The sequence below is a fragment of the Simochromis diagramma genome, unplaced genomic scaffold (genome assembly GCF_900408965.1).
Source record: "Simochromis diagramma unplaced genomic scaffold, fSimDia1.1 OVJJ01000341.1, whole genome shotgun sequence".
Classification (NCBI taxonomy): domain Eukaryota; kingdom Metazoa; phylum Chordata; class Actinopteri; order Cichliformes; family Cichlidae; genus Simochromis; species Simochromis diagramma.
Window position 1 is genome coordinate 161,869 of NW_024386788.1, and position 18,846 is coordinate 180,714.

At 40.3% G+C, this 18,846-nt stretch overlaps 1 protein-coding gene and 1 long non-coding RNA gene across 3 annotated transcripts in view; one reads left to right on the forward strand and one right to left on the reverse strand.

Moving 5' to 3' along the window:
* LOC120728270 (kinesin-like protein KIF1C) overlaps positions 1 to 3,332 on the reverse strand; it is a 34,920-nt gene extending 31,588 nt beyond the window's left edge. For both annotated transcript variants that reach the window (XM_040023069.1, XM_040023068.1), the window contains exon 1: positions 2,733 to 3,332. The gene's annotated coding sequence lies outside the window, so the exon portion shown is untranslated. The remainder of the gene's footprint in view (positions 1 to 2,732) is intronic.
* A 12,996-nt stretch (positions 3,333 to 16,328) lies between these two features.
* On the forward strand, positions 16,329 to 17,156 carry LOC120728287. Its single transcript, XR_005694687.1, has 2 exons — positions 16,329 to 16,424; positions 17,033 to 17,156. It is a non-coding gene; the product is annotated as an uncharacterized LOC120728287 (long non-coding RNA).
* Positions 17,157 to 18,846: the final 1,690 nt, after the last annotated feature.

Consider the following 18,846-nt stretch of genomic DNA (forward strand, 5'->3'; position numbering starts at 1 on the left):
TCACATGAACAGCTATGACATTGATGTAACGGTGAGTAAACAACCTGAGGCTGAGATAAAAGGCAGTTCTTTGAAAGAGCCGGTTTGTTGGCAGTTTAGTAAACACAAGTTTCAAAATAAAAGCTGAGAAATGCACTTGAAAGCACGCAGACAGCCCCGACTGATCACCTCGATCATCTCGGCGCAGGACTGAGCGGCACGGAGAAACTGGAAACACGAGCCTCAGCTGTGATTTCTCAATGCAGAAACATTATATTAGCGGCTGTTTGGAAACTGACTCAGTAACTGACTAATCACAAATGAAAATGAAGGACTGACAAAAGCAGATGAGGGCAACGTTTTTCTCCCTCAGGCTGATGTAGATACAGTAAACAAAGGCCTGACAAATGTTAACATTGTTATTTTGTGTTAATAAAACACGTTAAAACAAAGATGTATTCCCAGAGAAACTGCTTTACACTGTATGATGAACATTAGACAATTTGAATCCGTGTATACAAAGTAAATACCTGAACAGAGTGAGTCACATGAGCTGTATCTTTAGTGACTTGTAGCAAACGACCAGTTCAGGATCTCAGTTCGGAGTTATCAAGCTTTCCTTGTTTCTGAGAAGCGAACGGATGAAATAAGCTATCATCTGTATGTTTGTGTCGATGCACATGCATGCACAGAAGCATTGTGCTAATGTAAATTACCTTAATGTAAACTCACATAATGCACAATGACCAGTGTAAAGATCTGTTTTTTATTCAGATTGGTCTAAATGTGTAAATTATTATTATTTTAATATGTTCTAACTAGGGCTGTTCGATATAACGATATATATCGGATGACGATATAAAAACATCTATCGTTTCATTTTACGCTATCGTTTGTATTTTGTCGCAAAATAAACTGTTTACGGCAATATTTTTTCATTATTTTGATATTTCTGATGGTCACTGTAGTGGCTATATTCATTTCTTAAAGTTCTCTCTTTCTCTTATATTTTATATAACCACACTACTGACGGACAAGTGTTTGTTTTTATGCGTTGTACGTTAGCAACGACGGTAAAACCACCGCGTGTCCGCTTGTTTATTTTTCACATAAACCTTTCACAATAAAGCTCAAGATCCTGTTGAGACTTTTCAAAATAAACTGCATCACGTGAAAGATGCAGACTATTTACGGATGAGAAGCAAAAAAAGAGCCGCCAGGTGCTAAAAAATAAACCTTAGACTCAAACGTTAGAACAGGCTTTTCCCCGCAGCACGCCGTGTAATAACTACTCACAAAAAAAAACGGCGGCCGTTACAACTTATGTCTAAAAATGTGTAGTTTCATGCATCTGTTAAAAACTTGACTCCAGGTACATGACGCCCAGCTGGAAACACTTCACGCAAGTCGAGCTGCCCGAGATTCACAGAATTTACAGAAAATGTTACATTTTTATGATTTATATCGTTATCGGACGATAGAATTCTTATATCGGGATATGAGATTTTGGTCATATCGCACAGCCCTAGTTCTAACACAAATTCAAACCCCAATTATGCAGCACTTATTCAACAACAGCTGGTATAAAGCTGTTGTTACATCACTGTGCACAAAGCGACCAATTAGGTGAGTGTAAAAGTGCTGGAATGCATCTGAGGGCTTTTATTGTGAAATGCAGGAACAGGAAGAAACCCGCTTTGCCAATGTTTAGAAAAAGTTGGTGCATATGTTCTAGTGACAGACATCACTTCTGGATCCAGAAACCAGTGGGCGATGTCACAGTAGCTGTGTCCATCTTTTATATACAGGCTTCCGTTCTGATGAATGAAAATGTGTTTAAAGTAGATTTAGTTTAGTTTTTGTTATAATTTGATGATGTAATGTTTAATATTTTGCATCAATCCCTGCTGACATCACAGACTTTGTGTCTTCTGATCATCTTTATCTGATTCAGACAAGACAGCTAACCGAGAAAATAATCTGCAGATTAATCAATAATGAAAATGTTCTTTAGCACAGATTGAGCTCCAACTACCATTTAGCAATAAAACTGCAGATTACCTGAGAATACCAAGAATACCAAAAAACATGACACTGATTATCACAGCCTGACCTTCACAGAGCACTGCTGCAAACTATTATCATTTTCATTATCAGCGGGCAGCTTTAACTCTGAGACATGGTGCCGCTTTCAAGGTGATGCATCTCATTTAGTCTTAGCTCCAGCCCCATTATTCACTTTATAATAAATCAAGAGGAAATAAATCAGCAGGTCTTCCTTTTCAGATGCATAAATCCGCAGAGATTTGCATTCTTTACAGGATTGTGCTTGAAACAAATGGTGACATTTGTGCTCAAAATAATGAAAAATACATTTAGAACAACTAAGACATTTAACATGCGGGGCAAGAAACCCCTCACACTTTAAATTATGAATAAAAATGAGTTGAAATGAACTAAATCCACAGGTTTTTTATTTGTATTTACTGTTCTTAAGTTTCTAAACTTTTATTTACTGTAAAGTTGAACTTCTAAACTAACCGAATCTGTTTTCCAAATGAATAAAAACGACAAATGACTGAAAATATGAATACATGAAAAGAAGAATTAACACTTAAATGAATTAATAACACATTAATAACACATAAAGGTGGAAAAGTGCAGTAAAAGTACCTCAGTCATAATAACGGCATTAATAACTATGTGTGCGCGTGCTCCGCTCTGATTGGATCCCGTTACCGGAGATGACTCACCTGTACAGGACCGGAGGAAACCGTGAGTCTCGTGGAAGCCACACGATGCCCCGCTCACTCTCTCTCCATGTCCACCTTCAGTAAAATCAAACAAATAAACAAACAAAGGCACGCGGGGCAGCAGCCTCTCTTGGTTCCGGTCCCGGTGCGGGCCTGTCGGTACCGGGACAGCCGGGCAGAGAGGGTGGGGGTGGAGGGATTTGGGTGGGGGCGCTGCTGCCTCACAGAAAAGTTCCAGCGTACACTAACCGGAGCTGCTCCCGGGAATAACGGCAGCACCGGCGCCTCGAGCTCAACTTTTCTCCGGGCTGACGTCACCGTCCGGTGAGCCCAGGCTGGGGAAAGTTGAGGCCCGCCGCTGGCTGCTGGGGCGGTGAATCACGGCAGCTCCGGGACAGCCCGTCGCTGGAAAAAGTTGCTAATCCGGTGGTCAGTCCGCCTCCTCGCGCTCCTGTCCGCGTGGAGCGGGCCTCGAGCGGCGAGCCGGGAGTGAGCGGAGAGTTTGAACGGAAAAATGGAGGAAAAGGAGAGAGAAGAGAAGGGGAGAGAGGCGGAGAGGCTGGCCGGTGGCCTGGCCGCGCGGCGGGTGAGTGCGTGTGTGTGCGGGCGCGTCCCCGTGACGGAGCTGGGACGCTCACAGACAGACAGACGGACAGAGGTCTCACTCTGCTCGCACACGTGACTTATGATACTTTTAGTTACATTGTAGTTGTCCGCGCGGGACTTTGTAACAAAAATGTAACAAAGTGTTACTTTTACCACCACTGATGAAAAAACTAGTAAAAGCGTTCATCATTAAAGATGCTCATAAGCAACATGACAACCGGAACAAGGAGCTACATTAGGGTTGAACACGTCACGCCAGTGTTTCCACTTGAAATGAAGCTGATCTGAGCTTCTCTATAAATAAGTGCATTACATTTTAAACATGCTTCTCTTTGTGTTCAACTAAAAACCTTTATGTTTAATAAATAACGCACATAATTCAGAATACATACATAATTTAATGAAAAGCTGAAAATCGTCCAGTGCTGCCGTGACAGTGGTGACTTGCTCTGGGATCAGTGGGGAACGTACAGGCATGAGCCGCTAATGAACTCTGAGTCTACAGGATCGCTAACTGAAGGCCTGGTGGAGTGAATCATCCTACTCCGAGACGATCTCTGGCGCCATGTCGTCCCCTGATGGTGGAGGAGTTAAAGGAGCAGTCCGTCTGTTTCCCAGACCACAGTCACCCTGAGGGTTGATCAGCTGTTGTAACTGATGCAATCCAAACTGAGTGATTCAATCTAAGATGGACTTCTGAGCAACGCTCCAGAGACTGTAGGAAAACTGCTCTCTTATCATTTTAATCAAGATAGTAAATTCCAGCCACACTTGAACAGAGTCATGTCAAATATTAGTGTTTTGTGGGAAACGTGCAGCATCATGCCTCCGGCAAATATAAGATCGATGTGATCTTCATTTTTTACATAAACCATCGCTTTTGATGTCCACTATAATAAAAATTCATAAATTACATTAGATTCAGCAGATGTTGCAGAACTTCATTAAGAATCTGTCAGTTTTCAGGTTCAGAGTATAGTAGTGGGAGCTGTGTGCACATTCATGGGTTTACTGCACACAGATAGTTAATTTAGCTATCCTTAACAACTGGAAAAATCTGAAAAATACAGGACTGTATTTGTGTTAATGGGCAGAGCGAAATATAAGAAATACATCTCTGTGTAATGCTTAAAACTGAACAGCACCACAGTGTGATTAAAGTAAATTAACTTCTCTGTTTGATGAGTAAACACATTCTTATCTTGTGTCTTTCTGTATGCGTGTTTAAGGTAAAACATCAGAAGTGTGCCTGTGTGTGTTTTATGCTGTTTACACAGTCATGCTGTGGCGACTTGACTTCCTTTAACGGACAAAAAGCACATCCCCATAAGACAGGTTATTCCGTTTCTGGGTGAGGACTTTAGGGTGGGAGTCCCGGGAAAGGTTGGAAGTTGTGTGACGTCCTCTGAAATGAAAAAAAAAACAACCAAAAACTACTTTGTGTGTCTATTGTTTCTCTGTCTTTGTGAGGACTGTGGGCAGTCCTCCTTTGGGACCTTTAAAGGACTGCTGGAGGGGTCAGTTCTGGTTTTCAAGGACATGTGACTCTATTATCTCAGGGAGGGTCCTCACAAAGATAGCAGTACGAGCTTGAGTGTGTGTGTCTATAAAACAAGAGAAGGTGGAGTCAGGAAACACCTGGAAGTCAGGAAACAGACACACACACACACACACACACACACACATATATACATTACAGAGTTTCTGTCAACATGCTGCTGATTGTGCCTGACCTTTGACCTCCTTGTGACTCATAGCATAGTTGAAAGTGGATTGGTCCACATTTTGCCTCCTTCAGGAAGGCCTGGGATTGTCCTGTGATGTCATAAATTTGAGGTGGAGCTCAGAGGTCAAAGGTCAACACTTTGCCGAGTTAAAGGGAAAATCCCCACAGCTGCTGCGCCCTCTGCTGGACACCACCGAACATTACAGCACAGTGTCTGCATCACTACTGATAGGCAGTCAAAATCAAAACATGAAACTTTATAGAACTCCTACTCTCTGGATTTCATGTTTTATAATGAGGGGTTACAATTATTTGAATTAAATTATTCGTTAAATTATATAATTACATTATTTAAAAATGGCCTCAGATATGACATATTAAATTTTGTTCTTATCGATATAAAAAACACATGGACCTGGAGGTTTGAGATGTTCTAGATGTTTGTGGCTGCAGCTGAACTAAACAGTGAGTGAATTTTTAGGATGGCACGAAAATGCATCTTTGGAAAGTAAATAAGTGCTCTTCATTTAACACAAGACAAAAGGAACCAGAGCAAAAATACTTTTATTAAAAATCCTAATTATCTTGTTTTAATGATCACAGGGAAACTCAAATGGCTTAAATCAAAATCCATTTCATGGCCACTTCCTCAGTACAGCTATTTCAGAATTGCTCCTTAGAGTCCTGCTTCAACTATTCTTTATGTGAAAAAATCATGCATTTGCCCAAAAACAAAAACAAAACCTGGCCCCTAACATTTTCACAAAGTGAAATATTATCATTATTATCATTACACAAACTTTAAACTATGTTTTAAAAGGTTTTACTGTTTTTCCCCTCATTTTTGTTGCTGTTTTCCAACCTCAGAGCCACCACAGAGACTCATATAGCTTTGTATTTGTGTTTAATTGATGGCACATATTAACATTGCAGCATTTAAACACGTATACAGCTGATGCAGTGCATACAGGATTTCTAGCCAAAGATAATTTGTAGGTCTTGCCCCTGGTTCTGCTTTTAAGACACAACATATCCATACAAGTATAGGATCAAACAGTTCAAAAGCAACAACAACAATGATAATATTCATAATAATAATAAAGTACCGACAGAGGTGTTTTTAATATTTTCTTGATGTTGACATTTTTTCATAAAGCTAAAAGCCTCTAATAAAACCAGATTAACAGGCAGCAAAGGAAATCAGACTGTTTGTTTTTGAGTGTAGTGCCTGAAGAGGGCGCTCTTACTCTGCAGGAAAAAGAGCAGCTTTCACTCTGCAGCGTCTCATCTGCTCCATGTCGTAGCCACACGGCAGTAAGCACTGAACTTCACCAGCCCTGACAGCTGATTGTTTACACACAGTTTTCATTTCCCTATGATCTCTGAAAGTAATATTAATTGAAGTAATGTAAGTAAGTAATGAAACTAACTGAGCTGTTTCAATCATCCAGTCAACAATACAGCAGTGGAAAAGGTTTTGGTGTTTTAGGACATATTAGAAAAAACATTCTGCTCTTTAAAAGGTTCTAAAATTAAGACAAAATGAAGAAGTGTGTGTGGAAAATCTGAGAATAGCTCATGATTCATTAGCTTGTAGAACCACCTTTAGCAGCAGCAACCTAAAGTTTGTCCAGGATAAATTTAGCAGTCACTACATCATGATGCAGGAATCTTTGCCCTCTCACTTTTACAACTTTGCTTCAGTTTATTGCAGTTTGCAGTCATCTGTTTATGCACAGCTCTGAAGGTCCTGGCACAGGACTTCAATCAGACTGAGGTCTGGAATTTGGCTCGTTGCAGCACCTTGATCCTTTTCTTTTTCTGCCATCAAATTTTAGATTTGCTGCTGCATTTGGGATCATTGTCCTGTAGCATGAGCCAATAGGTGTTGTATAAATGGCCTCATGTTTGACTCTAGAATACCTTTGCATACAGAGGAGTTCATGGTCCACTGAATGGCTTGAAGGTGTCCAGGTCTTGTGACTGCTGAACAAGCTAAATCATCAAACTGCCACCACAGTACAGCCATGTACATGACTGTTTATAAGATTGGGGAAACCTGCAGTCAGCTGAGACTGAAGAAGTCACTTGGATGAGCGACGAAAAGTTTCTCCCACGAAACGCTACGTCCAGATAAACAGAACCAATTTTTGGAGAGCCAATCTCCTAGCAACCCTTCCAAACAACCCAAACGTATTCAGCGTTGTTCTAATTGTGTTGTCATGAACTTTAACCTCTATCATGCTAATCAAGGTCTGCAGAGTCTGAGTTGTAGCTCTTGGGCTTTTGCATGTTCTCTGAGCATTGCACGCTATGACCATGGGATTAAATCCTGGAATGTCCACTCCTGGGAGTCCTGATAACTTTTCTGGATGTTTTCCACATGAGAATAATCTATCTCACTGCAAGATGATGGACCGTAGATTATTTGGAAATGGCCTTATAACTATTCTGAGACTGACGGGCAACAATAGCTGCTTCTCTCGAGATTATATCTTTCCTTTTGGCGTTGTGTTAACACACTGAAAGGTTCATCAACCCAAAACTGCTTTTACCCATCTGGAATACAATTATACTGAGTTTCTTTACACTGACTCTAGCCAGATGTTTAACGCAGCCATAACAAACTGCCTACAAAAATGATGAACCTTGGCTACACATCTGCTTCTGAATTGACGAGGTCCTCAGCGACCACCCAGAGTGTCAGAGTAGGGCCCTACCTCATCCCAACACTCAGCTTACACATTGGCTCCCCACAGATGCTGAATCCTTACTGTACACTCTTTAGTAATACCAACTTGGTCCTCAATGCCACAAAAAACTATGGAAATACTTCAGGAGAAACAGATGTGATGCTCAGCCTCTATACATGAATAGCAGTTTTGTGGAGAGGGTCTCTGACTTCAGATTTCTGGGCCTGCACCTGGATGATGATCTATTCTGGAAAACTAAAATCACATCACTAGTCAAGAAGGTAAAACAACACCCTAGCTGAGGAGCTGCTTGTTCTTCTACAAATGCTCTTTTGAATGCACAGAGGATCATCACAGTTGCCACAGTAAAGCCCACAGTCTCCCAAAGGACGCATCCCACCCAGCTCTCTTTGCACTCAGTGGGACTTGATACATTTAGGTTTTAGCTTTTGTACAATGACAATAAATATTGTGACTCTGGTTGTTTGCAGGTGGTTATCTGATCATCATCTTACTGATCATCAGTTAATCAACTGCATTTGATTAGCAGCTCTTTTTTTTCTCAATTCCTATATAAGCTTAGGTTTTCACTGCTTTGGCTTAATTCGTGTTAAATAAACAAGGACATGGGGGAATATGGATGTTTTTATTAATCTGAGGTGATGAACAGACTTTGCATTATGTTCTGATATCTAAAACCTTAAAACTGAAAGCGAGCACACATTTTATTGTGCGTTATCGTTATTGTTTAACTTCAGGGCCAGTGTATTTTCATCAAATAAACACATCATCATTCACTGCTGCTCAGTGCACACAGGGTCCCACTGCAACCCCTACAGGGATGAGACAATCATATTTGACCTTCAATAATAAATAAATATATAATGTAGTAAATCCAAAGAAAAAAAATTCTGTTCCGTGGAAAATAAACAGGAAGATGAATTTGGGGGAAAGGAGGGAACGGAGATGTTTCCATTTCATGTGAAATGTCCCTGAAGTTTTTATTTGCAAATAAATAAACATGTAAACAACAACTCTTCACTGGAAACAGCATCATATGTTTCAACAATAATGACACACGGACACAAATATCTCACACTCGGGAACAAAGCGCAGTGTTAGTACATATCATGTCATCCAAAGTCCTCAAAAAGATGAAGTCAGAGGTGGAAGAAGTAATCAACAACAGTGTTTCAGTATAAGCTGTTTCACAGTTTGAAACCTTCCATAGATTTTCATTAAACTTATGAAAAGTGCATTTTTAACCCTCTCTCTCTCTCTATATATATATATCTTTCCACTGGTTCACCTTCATTATCAAAAAAATATATTTTAAGCAATTCTAGACCAAAGGAATCCCACGAAATAGCCACAAACAAGTCTTGCTATGATAATATCCTGTTGTTAAGCTACATTTGTGGTGTTTAACTTGATATTTCACCTGCTGCTGTAATTAAAAAGATTTTCAAACTTTTGGTTGCCTGTGATGGACTTCATAAACCTATCTATTTTTCTCCATGAAAAATGTATAAGATAATTTTGTAATTGATCGAGTTTACTCGTTGCCAAAATAGTTGTGGGTTCAAGACCCCTAGATGAGATATTTGTAGAGCTGAACTAAAAAGCGACTGAGGTTGAGCTTAGCAGGGAACAAAAATGCACCACTGGAAAGCAAAATGGTCCACTTGATTTATATCGCAAAGAAAAAATAAATGCATTCATGCCAGTTATCTTGTTCTAATAATGTTCCAATGAAAATGATCAAATGAACCCAAACTCGTAATTTAAATCAAAATCGAATTAATTGCCTCTCCCTAAGTCAAAATTGCTCAGAGTTGCTTATTATGGTCTGCAGTCTCCTGCTGCATATAATTAAGAAAAGGACTCAGTAACTTCTCCAAACACTTCACTAAAGCCTGAAGAGGGCGCTGTTACTCTGCAAGAAATGGGGCTGCTTTTACTCTGCAACTTTTCCATGTTCTGGTTTTTATACCAAACACACGACAGGAAAATCAAAAGAAAGAAGCTGAATTTGACCTGATCTGACAGGTGAGTTTTACATGCAGTTTTTATGGACCCACGTTTACTAAAATTAAAACGGAATTTGCTTCAAAATAACTGGTGAAATAAGTGCTCAGAGGAATGTGAAGAGTGGCAAGATTTGAGCCACCATGTAATACCTTCTGCAAAGAAACAGCTTTATTTTTCAGCATGACCATGAACCTAAACATACTAACAATGCAATAAAATACCTGGACACTATCGGTCATGGACTGGCCTCCCGGAACGCGGACCTCAGCTTTATTGAAGCAGTGTGGATCATCTTCACAGAGAACAGAACAAAAAGCAAAAAGCACTCAAAACACCTGGAGAACTATTCCTAAAGACGACTTAAAGAAATTACAAGAGATCTGATTAAGAGAGTTCAGGTTGTGCTGTAGAACAAAGGTGGGCACACCAAATATGGACTCTTAACCTGACTCTGGTTTTGCCTTTTATGCTTTTTCATTAATGTTTGGACACGTTTCCGTCACTGCTTTTATTTCTCATTTTCCACAAAATATAAAGACACGAGGAGAGGCTCAGGACTCACATTATTCATAAGTTTTCCAAACTATCATCAAGCACTTGGATGTTTGGCTGTAATCTTATCTTTTTACCTTCCTGCCATTGGTCCCATTGATGAGCACTGGGAGTTAACAGACAACGGTCACACTGCTTTTATTCTCCTTTTATTTCAATTAACATACTTTTGATTCTTGATTGTAAACCTCAAACCCCTCCGGTCCAGCTCTCACAAAAACTTTATCAAAGAGGAAAAGCTCTCGTACAGATTTTTTTTCCTGTGATAAGCACTTTTGTTCTGGTGTTTTCATCAGGGGCCAAACAGGAAGCTGCAGCGACGCTCTCTACATGTTCAGATAAGTCAGACCTCTATAAAACCTGACATACGTTTAAAACAAGGCAGTTCTCAGACTGACAGCCGACCAAAGGAAGCAGATCCTTGAACCAACCAACCATGGTCCTCGCCCTTCTCTGCATGGATCACCGCTACAGGTTGTTTTACGATCTGTGACAAAATTATAAAAAATTCTATTCAATCTGGGAATTAACATACTATAACTTAAGTGTGGCCTACAAAATGACTCAGAGCAATAAAATTTGTCCATCCTTCCAACCCGGTCAGGAAGATAAACATCCCAAAACAATGAACAGTCCCGGAGCTGAAAGACAAAAGCAATACACAGAATTATAAATGTGTCAAATGTTAAAAAATTGTCACAATTTACATGCTTACTTAAGACCCTTCCTTAATAGAAACCACACCTAAACTAAGGCTACGTCCACACTAGCCCGGAGAGATCTGAAAACAGCGTTTTCGTCTGAAAATGCTCGGCGTCCCCACCATCGGTTTCATTCATTTTAACAGAGTTGTGCATCCACATTGAGCACAAGTGTGAAATGCAAGAAGATTCGGCCTGCCTCAGCTGCCTCGGCTCTTTGAAACGTTGCGGGAAAATGTTGAGGAAAAGCACCGAGTTTTTTAAATGGACTAACAATGAGATGGAGTTGTTGCTGCGAGTAACACAACAGTACAAAGCGGCAAAAGCGAGTGAGAATTAGAGAATTGGAAGAAAAGCTATCTGAAGCATGCACAAACTGATAGGGCTGTCAAAATTGAGAGCAAACAAAACAACTGCTGTATGATGCCGTCTGCTCTCTAAATTTAATAGGTCACTTGACTGCATCACATGACTGAAATGTGTCATTGTTTTCAAAAAGTCTCCATTTTAGCTGTGCACACTGCGATGTGAAAGCACCGTTTTCAAATGTATGCGTTTTCGAGAGCCAAAAAAGAGAGAAAATGGTGTTTTCAAACGAAAATGCATTAGTGTGGACGTAGCCTAAGTCCTTGTTCTTATTTCTCTGCCTCACACACCTGATTTCATCTGAGCTCATCCTTTCACAGATCAAACAGGATCAGTTAGAGGTCAGAGGTCAACCACAGCAGTCTGTCATGTTTCACTGTTGGTCCTAAACCCACTCGGGGAGGTTTAATCTGTCTCTGTAGGGCTACAGGATCTTTCTGTTATCTGGATTCACACTAACATCATCAGTCAGGAGAAAAACAATCACACGAACCTGATTAGCAACTCGCTAAGTTAATCCTGGATTTTCCCCGGTGATGGCAACATCTGACCAACCACAGCCATGGCGGCAGATGTTACAAAGGAAGATAAAATTACAATATCAGAAAAATATGAAGAGGTTAAACACACAATGAAGACTGAAAGTAAAACCCCTGCTGTAGACAGATCAGCTGTGAGTGCTTTAAATGTTTATGCCAGTAAGATGGGAGAAGAGCTGCTATATCAATAAAGTTTAACCTGTTTGAAGCCTGGAATGAAAGCTGTGTAAGTTAACGGGCTCATCAATATCACATCTTAGATTAGATTAGATTAGATTAGATTAGATTAGATTAGTTGAAACTTTATTAATCCCTTGGGTGGGTTTAGGGGCGATTCTAGGATTAGAGCTTTGGGGGTGCTGAGCACCCAGAGAGCTGCCCATCCAGTCAAGGTAAACTTTACTCGTCACAATGAGACGTCTTCCCCGTCTCTGTCAGTCCCTGCATCCTTAAATGTCTCCAGTTGTCCCGAGTTCCCTCTGACTGCCTCCTTGGTGTAAACCCCTGTTCCTCTCTGTCCTCGTCGTCTGTTGTCTTCATCGCCATTGTCCGTCATCATAATTTTACCATCTCTGTGCAAGTCTGCAAATTTCTTTATTAAATCATAAGATTTAATAATCCTGATAATAATGACTTGCAGTAGTCAAAAGTGTTGATATTAAAACCTAAGAATTTCAGGAAGTTTGTTTTACAAATAAATAAAGCTCTGTGGTCTCTGTAGTTCACCATCTCCTATAGACATACGAACATCTATAGTCTCCAACCTTTAACCTCTCTGCTCTGTGTTGTTTTGTCTTTTAGATCAACAAAACACCACGGCTCACCACGGAGGACACACAGAGAATGGATCTCTAGTACTAATTGTTGGTCTGTCAATTTTTGCTGTGCTTCTTGTTACTGATTTTGTTGTTTTTCTGATCTACAGAAAACATAAAAAGAAGCAGAGTCAGGATTTATTCCAACCTCCTGTTGAATTGCAGGCTGTTTGAAATGTCTCAGAGTTTTTCTCCTGCTGCTGTTCAGACTCAGTGTTGTCAGTGAACATTCAGGTACAGACAGATGATCTGATCATCCAGCAGACAGGCATCAAACATGTCCAGAGTTGGTTTGACGTTAAATTTTCCTGATTATCATCAAACCTGTTCAGACTGTGTCAGTGTGTCTCTGTGCTGTCTGTCAGAGACTCTGTGAACTACAGTGTTTGTTCATCTTCACAGTTTTCATGCGATTTGTTGATGGGAATTTTTTTGGCTTCCAGCTGCTCATCCTATTGTACTTTTCTGTAGCATAGGTTTTCCTATTTATGTCCTGTATTTGGAAATTACAGGATTTGTATTTTCAAACATTTTTTTTTTCTGTTGATAGAGATAAAAAAAAGTAACTTCAGCCTGTGAACACAAAATATTCAGTTTGTGAGTTCCTATATATATTCCTATATAACTCATATTAAAACACATTCAAGTCTCACAGAGATGAAAAAACTTAGAGAAACCTGCAGTGTACACTGTGGGTGTAGTTCAACACACAGTCAATCATTAGCTGGCTTGACAAACCTACATTAAAACTCCAGCTGCAGATAACTGGTTTCAGAAAGGTGGTTATCGATGTCTGTTCAGCTGGGCTTTCTGCTCACACTCCTGCCTGCATTCACATTAAAAGGAGTGTTTTGCAAGTCATGTGACCCTTCCTCCACACAACAACAGTTGTTATCAGATGGTGATGAGAAATATTTTAACCACTTAGCACACTCTCGGTGCTGCTGTTTATTTCTAAGGTGACGGCTGCACATTAGAGCTGTGGATCTTTACACTGGACCCCTTTAAACATTAAATTTTATGTCCCACAGCCTGATAACAGAGATGTGTAAATCACTTCAGTCTGTCTCAGGTGAAATTAGTTTTATTGATTGAACAGCTTTACCTGGTGTTTGTTCTGTGCATATGAGACTTGACAGCAGATTAGAATCAAGTACAACAATATTTATACATTCTCCAAATAACATATGCACATGTCCATAACATTAAGACTAGGGATGGGTACCGGTGTCCGGTGCCATGATGGCACCGGTTCTGACATAAACGGTAGTAACCAGACCGAAAAGCAGCGCACATTTCGGTGCTTTATTTCGGTGCTTTTTTTCCTGAGCTGTGATACACTTCTAGCCAATAATTTTACGTTTCCGAGGATAGTAGGCGGGGCCAGGTACGTACCTTCTTTTAGAGCAGAGCTACAGATTAAAAATGACCAAGGCGAAGCGGTCAAAAGTCTGGCTGTACTTCACAGCAAAATATGCAAACTCAGCAGCCTGCAACAAGTGCTTTAAGCTGATACTGTGATACTGTCAAAGGAGGTAACACCTCGAATCCGATTAAACAGCTGGCGACGCATAGCGTTTTTTTTAAAAGCCCAGAAATGCGCCGTATGATAGCTTGCTGCGAGACCTCACACCGAGCACATCTACTGTGCGTGGGTTGCCTGTTATCTGACCCGGAGTTAGCAATATCCCCAAAAACCCCGAAGAGGAGAGTCCTGGCCCCTAGCCCTGCCAGTGTAGCAGAAATGATGAGGATGATGATGCAGCAGCAGCCGTTCTTCTCTGCGTGAGTAGCTTAATGTTCGTGTGTAATTTACGTTAAGTAGGCTAATCACGTTATTACATTAATGTATGTAAAGTGAACTAGTAAACCTCATCATAGCTACATGCGGCTGTCTTCTTGTTTGATGGCAGATACTCCCTTCACCCTGGCCAAAAAGGCTAAAATGACCAAAGAAAAAGTGGAAAACAGTTAAACATGAGAGGTTTTGGACAAAGTTTGTGTTTTTTCCATTGATTAAGCACTGCTTCCAGCCAAGAGTGATACCATATATGCCCCATAGCTGCAGAAAAGGCTAACATTGTTATCTTTTTACAAAAAACAGCTGAACATGAGAGGTTTTTGGACCAATTTTGTGTTCTCCATTCTTTAAGCACCGGTTTGAGCACCGTTTGAGCACCGGCACCGTTTCAAAAGTACCGATTTGGCACCGGTATCGGATAAAACCTAAACGATACCCATCCCTAATTAAGACCCACAGTCGGAGCTTTGTTTAGTGGTATATAGTGTTGTCTAGTGTGCGGCTTAACAACTCGCTCGTAGCAGAGAATCTCTGTCATGCTTAAAACCTGCTGCACATAAAAGAATCAGTGCAGTAGATGAACTTCTGATTTGTTGCTCTTTATCTGTACATGTTGGTGCTATTAACTTGGACGTGTGAGTCCAGAACAGTTCTGTTTGGTAACAATAAAGTCCATCGAATAAATAAATGTTCAGATGGTGGTGATTTTTTTTTTAATGTGATTTTGTTCATTACTAACACTGGTGAGTGTAATCACATTACTGTTACTGTAATCACATTACTGTCATTTTATTATTGACAAAATATTAAAGAAATGTTGATGATCTGTTTATATCCATGTTAGTCTTTAAAGTCCAACATCTCCCTCTAGTGGCCATAAATAAACCATGTGGGAGCAAATACATTTATTCATTAACCAAACTACAAGATGTTGACACAAGGGGGCAATTGATGTCTCCATTAAACAGATGGATAATTGTTGGCATTCCTGGAGTGGCTTCATCTCAGGAGGTAGAGCACATCATCCACTAATTATAAAGCTTGTGATCTGATCCCTTGATGCTCCCGTCTGCATGCCAAATATCCTTGGACAACATACAAAAGTTTTTGTCTGATGCATCCATCAGTTTGAATGTTAGACAGAAAGCACTTAAGAGAGTAAAATTGTGGCATATAAGTACATATAAATATTTACCACAAAAACTCAAATTATGTTGAAAAACTACTCAATGATACATTTTTTAGCTTTTCTAGATAAAAGTTTCATGTTTGAATGTTTTTTTTAAGTTGTCTTTTCACAAAGAAAAAACGTAGCCCCCCACCTCTGTGTTTGAACCAATAGAAAAGCTGGTGCTCAGAGGAAGACGGCTTTACTTGGCACTGGACTGGATGATGCCGTCATTCACCTCCTACATGGTTCCCTCGCTCACCTGGAGACCGCTGGGAGCACTGTGAGAATCATGTTCTTTGATTTCTCCAGTGCCTTCAACACCATTCTTCCCACAGTCCTGAAGGACAAGCAGGAGTGGAACATCAACGCACTACATGGATTTTGGACTACCTCACTGACCGACCACAGTATGTGAGGACTCAGGGCTGTGTGTCGGACAGGGTCGTCTGCAGTACGGGGGCCCCACAGGGAACGGTTCTGGCTCCGTTCCTCTTCACCATCTACACTGCAGACTTCTCCCACAACTCCACCCAGTGCTTCCTGCAGAAGTTCTCTGATGACTCTGCAATAGTCGGCCTCATCACTGATGGGGATGACAAGGAGTACAGAGACTTTGTGGACTGGTGCCAGCAGAACTACCTCCAGATCAACACTAATAAAACCAAGAAGCTGTTGGTAGACTTCCAGTGTGGTGAGTGAGGGAGAATGGTGGCTAAACTGTCATCCCTGAGCAGCTCCTTCAGTGGCTGCAGCACCCTACTGGTGTTGGCCAGAGGGGCCGATGGCGCGATATGGCAGCCTCGCTTCTGTCAGTCTGCCCCAGCTGTGACTACCACTGTAACTTGCCTTCACCAGTGTGTGAATGTTAGAGTGAACGAATTGTAAAGCGCTTTGGGTGCCTAGAAAGCGCTATATACATGCAATCTGTTATTATCATCAAGAGCATTTCTTTAAACTCTGACAGATCAAAGACCGCTATCATATTTACTAAATATGAAAATATACTTAAAAACTCTCTTCTTTAATATTCTGTGCAATTAACTAACATTCGGTTCCTCACAGCTTCATTCAGCTGCTCTGAGGAACTGAATGTTAACCATTCAGTTCCTCCTTTATCAGGTGTGTTTATCTCACATTTGACTTCATGTTAAACTATTTTAACATGAAGTTAAAATAACCTGAGCAGTAACTGAAAACACTCTGAGTGTTTCATATAAAGATTTGTGAGTGGCAGCAGTTTCATGTCTGTTCTCAGCTGTTCTGTCTGCAGTGACGTCCTCTGTGTGTTTTACTGCGCAGACACTGATCCAGCTGCAGTTTACTCAGCAGTGAGAACTGAAGACGTCACTTATGGAAAAATCATCACAGACAAGAACAAACGATCACAGACGAGAGGTAAAGCTGCTCTTCTTCACTTCTGGATTAAAGCATCCCGAGGATGGTCATGTGATCTGTAACACTGGAGCAGCTCTTTCTCTTTTATTTGTGCCTTAAAGGTTGCACAACTAAAAGGATGAATTTGTTGTTAATGCGTCGCATAAATAAGGCTGAACAGACCAAACAGTGTTTTCAGCCTCTCAAACTGTTCTTTAACGCATTTTTAAAACCTTTTATTTTAATTTCTGCAAACAGAATTCAGTAAAATCGCAGCAGAAACTTCCTGTTGTTGGCTCAGCCTGAAACTATGAACTCTATGGTGCCAAAAACTAAGCACAAATTTAGAGGTGACCACGTTTTTGCTGTAGAAGCTCCGAAGTTGTGCAATGATCCTTCCATGTTAGCCATGTTGGCCTCTTTGCTTTCTGAATTTAAAACGCTTCTTTAAGCACGTTTATGTGCTGATGCCTTTGGCACTCTTTTAAGAGGGTGACCCTATTTATTGATTTATTTTTGTTCATGTTTGTATATATGAACAGCACTGAGTGAACCCTGGTTTATATTAAAGTGCTTTATCAGTAAAGGTGTTATGGTATGAGTCTGACAACACTGATGAGAACATGTCGGCTTTCTTCCTTGTGGTTAGTGTGTCAGTCTGCACTGAGAGAAGATGGCGGCTTTGCTTTTAGCACAAAGGCGTCACAAATCTATCCTTTCACTGATTGGCTCACAGCAAAGGTGCTGAGAGTAGAAACTGTGAGAGAATGTGATTGGCTCACACAGAAAGATGAAGGCTGGATTCAAACCCAGCACCTTCCTCCAGTCAGACAACAGCATCACCATGCTGCCCCAGGGGGACGTCCACTAAATGGTTATAATGGTTATAGTTTGTTTCATTAACTAAGCTGCAACACTGACAGCAGACTGAAGTAGAGTCGATGTTTTAAATGATATTTTTAATTGATTTCTTGTGAATGAAGTCATAATGTCAGGATGTGCTTTATCGATTATCACAGAGAAACTCAAATATCATGTAATCATCTCAGTTAACCTCAAATTATGTCAAAACAACGTTGCTGGTTTCTTAACTTTTGAAAGCACAAAAGATTTTATGTGTTTCTGTGTGTTACACTTAAAAAAGCAACTTAATTTTATATGTTTTGCAACAAAAGAGGAACTGCAGAGTGTCTAAGTTCATATTCTGGAATAAATTTATCACATGAATCATTAATAGGTTAGAAATCCACCAATAACTCTGTACAAATAGAGGAAGAATACGTGCTCAGAGGAAGAGGGCGGGCTTTACTTGGTGTCAGTGAGAGAAATGAAAAAAAGCTCAAATGAGTGAGAAGGACGATGAAGGAAACATCTGTGCTGTGTCTGCTCTGTAAGTAGAATCTCTGTGTTTGTTTGAATTCTTGTACTTTGACTGTCTGCTCTCCTGATAACTGATGATGGAGGAGAAGACATGAAAAACAAATCAGGCTGAATTCAAGTTCAAACACCACGAGGACCAACTGCAGGTCTGAAGTTTCACAGAGTTACTGATGAATTACTGAGTAAAAAGCTGAAATAAAATGTTGGTGTTTGTATGAACAGAGCAGAGGACAGACCTTAGTTTAGTTATAGTTTGTATGTATTCAGTGTAACTATAATGTAACTTAAAGTACTTCCTTGTTCTACAGTAACTACAGAAGCAGCTCATGAAGCATGAAATGATGTGATCAGTTTTATTT